The following is a 7,114-nucleotide window of genomic DNA, read 5'->3' as shown; positions in this document are numbered from 1 at the left end:
CTGACAGGCGCTTGGGTCCCCTGACCTTAGAAAAGAAACCCCGGAAACTTGCTTTGAGCCGAAAACACCTAAGAGAGCGTCCAGTGTGGTATCGAGTGCGGCCGTCACTACAATTTGGTGAAATACGTGGTTGCAGGGGTTCACGAAAATGGCTCGTTCTCGGGAACGAAGCCTAACACATTTTTTGGTTAACATTTTCGTTTAGGGAAGGGTTTAAGCTATCTTTTAAGCCCAGATTGGTCAAATCGGTTGAGGATCTAGGAAATGGCGCTAATTTGAATACTTCACTAAATTTTTTAAACTTATAAAAAGTTTTTGGACAAAAAAAACTTCAAAGACAAAAAGATTCAGTTTTTCTTCCTCTTTCCAAATCTGGTCTCGGATTTGACCTACGACCAATGGTTGCTGAGATATTGCCCTCCAAAGTTGCGTTGTTCCAATATTTAGCAAAAAAGTAAATTGGCCATAGCCCAGCCCCGGGGGGGCCGGACCCCAAACCAAGTACCGATTATTTCATGGGACCATAGGGCTAACAAACCCTAAAAACGAGAACCGGATCGGAGCCCAAGGTGGCTAAGGCCTGGTTGACTTCACATGGAATGTCCCAGCAGGTCTCTAACATCTATAGAATTTTCAGAAAAACCTTATGAAAATATCAAGCCGACACTGTTATCTTAACCTTTCCTCCCTTTTTTCCTGACCAAGCTGCAATCAGAGCACTCAGAAAAGCTTGCAAAGAAAAGTCCTTTGCAGTACAAAGCATTCTCCGGCATTGTATTACAAACTACCTTGCGAACTTTTTTCTTCGTATTGCAAAGAAATAGTTCGTTAGTTGCGAAGAAAAAAGTTTGCAACGTTGCGAAGCATTGGTTTGTAACGTTGCAAAGCATTTTCTTTGCAAGTTGCAAAGAAATACTTCGCAATGCAAAGAAAATAGTTTGTAACACTGTGGCAAAAAGCTACGGAAAATTCTGTAAACAGCTTGTGGTAATTCCCCGTAGCCCCCTCGTCAATATTCTCCGTAGGCTCTTACAGTATTTTCCGTGGGACCGCACAGTATTCTCCGTAGGACCTTACAGTGATCTCCGTAGGACTATACAGTCTTCCAGGTCCTACGGAAATACTGTGCGGTCCTACGGGAATACTGTAAGAGCCTACGGAGAATATTGATAAGGGGCTACGGGCTACGGAGAATCCTGGCAAAAAAATTAACAGAATTTTCCGTACCTTTTTGCCACAGTGAAGAGAGTTTGCAATACAATGCCGGAGAATACTTTGCAAGGTTTTTGAGTGAGAGATTTACAAACCGGACTGTTGCACTGTCGTTCAACTTGCGGTGCTTCGCTACAAATTTTTGAGATAAAACCGAGTTTGTGACCCCCACGATTTATCGCACCCTGGAGTGCAAAAATACAGCTGTTGCATGATTTCGTGTTGAGAGAATTTTTGCAATAAACTTTTTGTTGACTTTTCCTTGTATGCATGCAATAATGGAAAAAAGCAGGGATCCTTAACTTACCTCGAAAAGGCGTCATAACGTTATCTTCTGCGTTAAAGCTATAGCCCGGAACTTCTGACTTCTTTTCAAGCTATTTTTCTAGCTTTTTGTAATTGGAAGGACTTGCAACAGTCAGTGCCCTTAACCTTTCGCGAACATTGTCTTTTGATGTTATGAAAGCCGTGTTGGTCGAATCTTAAGTTAAGGATCCCTGCAGAAGGGTAATACTTCAATTGCGAGATTTTGCTACATTTTTATTGCATGTTTACAATATCCATTTGCAAAAGATGGTGAGAAATTTTGTCTTAGCAAAATATGGATATTGCAATAATTTGAATGACTGTGGAGACAGTCGCAAGGCCTTCACGACTGCGACGCCGCAACGTTGTGACGATTGCGATGGTGCGGCGTGTCACTGCTGGAGTTGACCAGCACGCTGCAGCAGGAGTACCAGGTACGCAGGGCGCCCGCCGCGCTCTTGAGGCTGAGGACGCCGAGGCCGCGGAGACTGAGGTGCGCCGGCCGGCCGGCCGCCACCATCACCAGGAGCAGCGCGCGCCTCGCGTTCAGCGCCCACGGTTCGCTGCAGGCACTGGAACTCTCTACCTTGAGCCGATGGGCCAATGGTTGAAACAAAGGCATTCTACTCTTAAAACCTTACGAAGTATTTTGAGCATACATATAACAAACTAAAATACTTTGTTATACGAAGAAATAGTTCGTTAATTACGAAGTATTTTCTTTGTAAGCTTACGTATGCTCAAAATACTTTTTTATACAAACTACTTTTCTTTGTAAGGGCCAAAATAGTTTGTAAGGTTTTCTCCGTGAAGAACTCGAGGGGGCAACCACTCGAGAATTTTTTGTACACAGGATTCTTTGAAGGTAGGGATTTCGTCGAGATTTCGCAAGATTTCGCGTCAAAATTATGCCAAATTTCGTGGGATTTCGCAGATTTTGATGGGATTTCGTGAGATTTCACCACATTTCGAAGCGATTTCGCGAGACTTCTGCCGATTAAGTGTACACAGGACTTCGCGAGTGGTTGCCCCCTCGTAAGAACTACACTGAAAAAACTGTTTCAGTAGATTCTACTGAACGCGTTCAGTAGACCCCTTAGCAGTATATTGTATGGAGCGCGCAATACCTGCTACTGTTCGAGTGGCAGTAGATTCTACTGAACAGTTCAGTGCGCGCCGTACAGTAAATGCTACTGCAGTCCGGTGGATGCTACTGCACCTTAGTCGTCGGGCCCCCCACCCTACACCTCCTCACCCCCGCCGGAGCCCTCGGCTCCACCCGCGCGCTACCCCCTCCCTCGCTCCTTTGGAGACGCACTGGCGCGCTTTTGTCCGGGCCGCACCGACACAGATGTGCTTGTCTACCGTCTCCGGATGCACTGCCTTCAACGCGCAGGCATGGCTGAGTGGTACAGTCATGACTCTGTGATCGGGCGGCCCGGGTTCAACTCCGAGTCGTGGCCGTCGCAGTTCGTCGCAGCAAGCCAAGTCGAAAGCTAGGATTGACGAGTGTGGAAGGGGAAGGGGAATAGAATAATAGAATAGAATAATTTTTTATTTAGGTGCTTACCAAAGGGCTGACAAGCCCCACTAACGGCAACGCACCTGCTCCATAAAAGTTTCTTACAATTTGTCAAGTACAAAAATAATAACTAATTTAGGTACACAGTAGTCATAATAGCTATAGACAAGGACATATGAAAGCTGACATGGTTTGGCACTTACAAAGAGACAGAATTCATCACATATTTACTTAGAGCTAATTCTGTTAATGCTTTCTTAAGTTGACTACAAAAGTTCAAATGTAGGTAAGTTGAGATGTTACATTCATTCCCCAGGCGACACGAGGAAATAAAAAATGAATTAGCATACTTTTCAGTGCGGTGACGTGGTATTTGAACAGAGAGATGGGTATAGCGATTAGTGCGAGAGTGGACAGAAAACATGAGCACATAATTTTTATAGAGATAGCAAGGCATTTTGAATTTATGGATTTTCCAAGTTAGCAGAGCAATAGCTATTCTTCGCCGGTCCTCAAATTTAAGCACTTTAAGACTAATATATGAAGGGGTGATGTGATCAAATTTTCTTACACCTGTGACAAATCGAATACATGCATTTTGAGCCCTTTGCACTTTTGTTGAGGTATCAACGAGCATGTCAGTAAACAGAATATTACAGTAATCAAACACAGGGAAAACAAGTGATTTGACAACTCTGAGCCTTATCGCTGCTGGTAGGTATGCAAAGTTCCTTCGAATTTGTGCTAGTGTGGCAAACACCCGGTTTACAATATTTATTCCTTGGTAATTCCAGCAGAGAGTGTTGTCCATGGTCACACCCAGATTAACAACTTTTGACTGATATGGTATAGACACTTCTATTTATAGAAATTTGCGGGATATTCAAATCTTTGAGCTTGTTTATGTAAGCATTAGAGCCCACTAATATGGGGCTTGTTTTGCCAATGTTAAGAGAGAGAGATTGTGCTTTGCACTAAAATCAACGATTTTCGACAAATCAGAGTTTGCATTACAACAGGCAGCTACATAGTCTTTAAGATAAAAGCTGATGTAAATCTGGAGATCATCTGCATATAAATGGTATTTACTATAGCAAAGCACATCTGGGATGTCATAAATGTACAGTGAGAAAAGCAAAGGCCCTAGCACACTGCCCTGCGGTACACCAGTTTCTGGGCTTAGCCAGTCAGAAATAAAATCGTCACCAGACATAATTCTTTGCAGTCTATCTGTCAGGTACTCTTCAATCCATTTAATTACAGCAGCAGAAAAGCCAAGTGCTTTGAGCTTCACGAGTAACAGTTTGTGATGGACTTTATCGAAAGCTTTACTAAAGTCCAACAGAATCAACAAATTTACCATCCCTTGATCAATAGATTTCCTCAAATCATCAGTAACTTTTATCAGAGCTGTAGTTGTATTATGCCTTTTCTTAAAACCAGATTGGAGTGGATTACTGATGCCATTACTTTCAACATATTCTGTTATTTGCTGGTGAACAATTTTCTCAAGTGCTTTGGGAATCACACATAGAACACTAACAGGGCGAAAGGGGGTGGGGGTGGGGTGAGGCCGGGCGCGCCCCCTCCCCCGACTGCTTTTGACCAGCAGTCCCATTTACTGTACGCGATCAGTAGCATCCACAACAATTTTGTAGTAGCGTCTACTGAATGGCCGTTCCGTAAAATCTATTTGAATTCCCAGCTAACGATATTCTACTGTACGGTTCAGTAAGAAAAAATGTTATGTCCGTTGGATATACTGAAATTTTTTTTCAGTGTACACTCCCAATTTCCTACTGAGAAATGCCGTGCAGTCATAATACTTAGCTAATTCTCAGTACTTTACGATACAAATCTGTCTTGGTACACAGAAATTTGTTCGTAATAAGAAGGAAGTGGTCACAAGTTGCCCTTTATGCAGGCTCTTATAAAAGCGTGTGAAGGTGAGGCCGATGCCTTTGGATGAGCAGCCTAGAAGTCTGATACTAATTCACGCCGCTCTTGTTCGCGAATAGTTTTAATGCCTTCGTTTTCCCCTACACTGTTACAAATAAGCTCCGAAATTTTATGGAGAAAAAAACCCTATAATCACGTTCATGGAGACTCCATTCATTTTCCATCTTTTTTTCGGAGACATTTTCTCAGGGCTTAAACAGATGTTCTTCGGAGCATTACTTGGGTCCTGATGGGAGGTAAAATGCATGTCTTTTCTCAGATGTTAAAAAGGGCTTCGCTGAAGCATTCTTTAGTCTGAAATGGTCAAAGAAGGGAGAATCTCCTTCGAGCTCATTTGACTAATATCCTGTAGCTTTCCCTTAATATTATGAAAAACTGAGGTAAAGCCTTATTTCCATCAATTTTGATTGCCGTTTAAGTTGCAGACCTAGTAAAGTCCCAGTGACCCGCAGTAATCACTTCTTAGATTGTCCTGGTTGTTTGTACACAGCAAAATATTGTTTTGAAACAGCAGAAGTCAGAAAAATAATTAGCAACGAATTTGTCGTTTTAAAACAAGCAAACTTGTTTATAAACAACAGCGTTGTCAAGGTTGGTAACTGTGTTGTTGTTTTGGAACAACCATTTTTAACAGTGTACTATTGACAAAATGTCAAAACCATGTACTAAGTCAATGGTCTGTCTGAGAGTGAATATGAGTTTCAAAAGTGCCAAATTTTCCTTTACGTGGAAAATATATAGATGTTTGGCACTTTCGAAGCTTAAATGCTTCCTTACATCGCAACTTAGCCTATGGCATAAATTCACGTTTTCTGTTTGTCGTGCTGAGACGAGTTCATGTTTGTGAGTAGGTCTCTGCGCTGGGAGGCACACAGACCATACTCTCTCGTATTGACTTTATCACTCTATTATTGACTTTTTATCCTTTGATGAAGTAGTTTTTAAGCAGCAACAATATGCAGTGTTTTCTTTGTAACTATGCACAATATTGTTCTCTATAAAGACTAAATTGTCAGCAATCATTGACATTTTTTAAAGCCAATTGGGTATGGACTCTTCGTCAATAGCAAACTGACTAAGTCACTATAACAAACAAAACCTTACATAGATATTGAGGAAAAAGTCCTTTTTATTGCTTTGTAAAATGATCCAGGAAGCGGAAGAAGGGAATAACTTGACTTATCCCTAAATTGAGTTTTTATTTTATTATTGTGCCTTAGAATGGTTTCCATCATTACATCAAATTATTTGACTGAATTCCAAGCAGTTTAGGAGAAAATCCACAAGGAAAAAGGGTATAACTCAACTTAACCCCTTTTACGGTCTAAATTTCATTGGAAAATGGAGATAAGTCAACGGAAGTCTACATGAGTCCGTTTGACAAATTGGCAAAAGGATATAACTCAACTTGTATTTTTATGAATCTAGTGTAAAAAGAATCAACTCAACTTAACCCCCCCTTAATTTTAAATTTCAATTTGGAAAAAAGAGCCAAGTCCAAAAAATACACCAGAGTAACATACACTTTATGCAGACTATTGTTCCACTTGACTTGTCTCCAAATTCCTCTTTGTTTAGGAAATATAAGGTGAGCTGCCTCTGTTTTCCATTTCAACGGAAAGTGACAAGTCGCAGAAATCCTCTACGGAGTGACCTTACCCTTTTGATTTTTTTCCAAAATTTTATTAATGCTTTTTGAAATTATTAACATCTGCAACATTCATTTGTTTTGTTTTAGTTTTCCCTGCTAACAGTTTTTGGTTTCTCCTGGAAAATGGCCAAAATTGAGTTATCCCCTTCTTCCGCTTCCTGGATCAAATACTCTTTGACAAAAGATAAAAAGTCAATGTCAGTCTAAAAGTACACTACAGATTCTGCAATTTTAATTTCCTGTTAGAAAATTTGGTAGAAGTACGAAGTCTACCGATGGGCATTTGATTGTTCACTAACTCCATGCTGGCTCCGGAACGATTCATGTGACCATGAGAAGCCCTGGTGTTATTCTTGCAACTTTGAAATAGAATAAGAACCATATTTTAGGTCTCATCCCAGCATGATGTGTCAAATTCACCATCCTTTCGATATCAGTGCAATCGGGATCTTTCTCGCGCTGCA

This window comes from Thrips palmi, unplaced genomic scaffold (genome assembly GCF_012932325.1).
Source record: "Thrips palmi isolate BJ-2018 unplaced genomic scaffold, TpBJ-2018v1 HiC_scaffold_6, whole genome shotgun sequence".
Lineage (NCBI taxonomy): Eukaryota > Metazoa > Arthropoda > Insecta > Thysanoptera > Thripidae > Thrips > Thrips palmi.
This window is presented reverse-complemented; position numbering follows the sequence as displayed.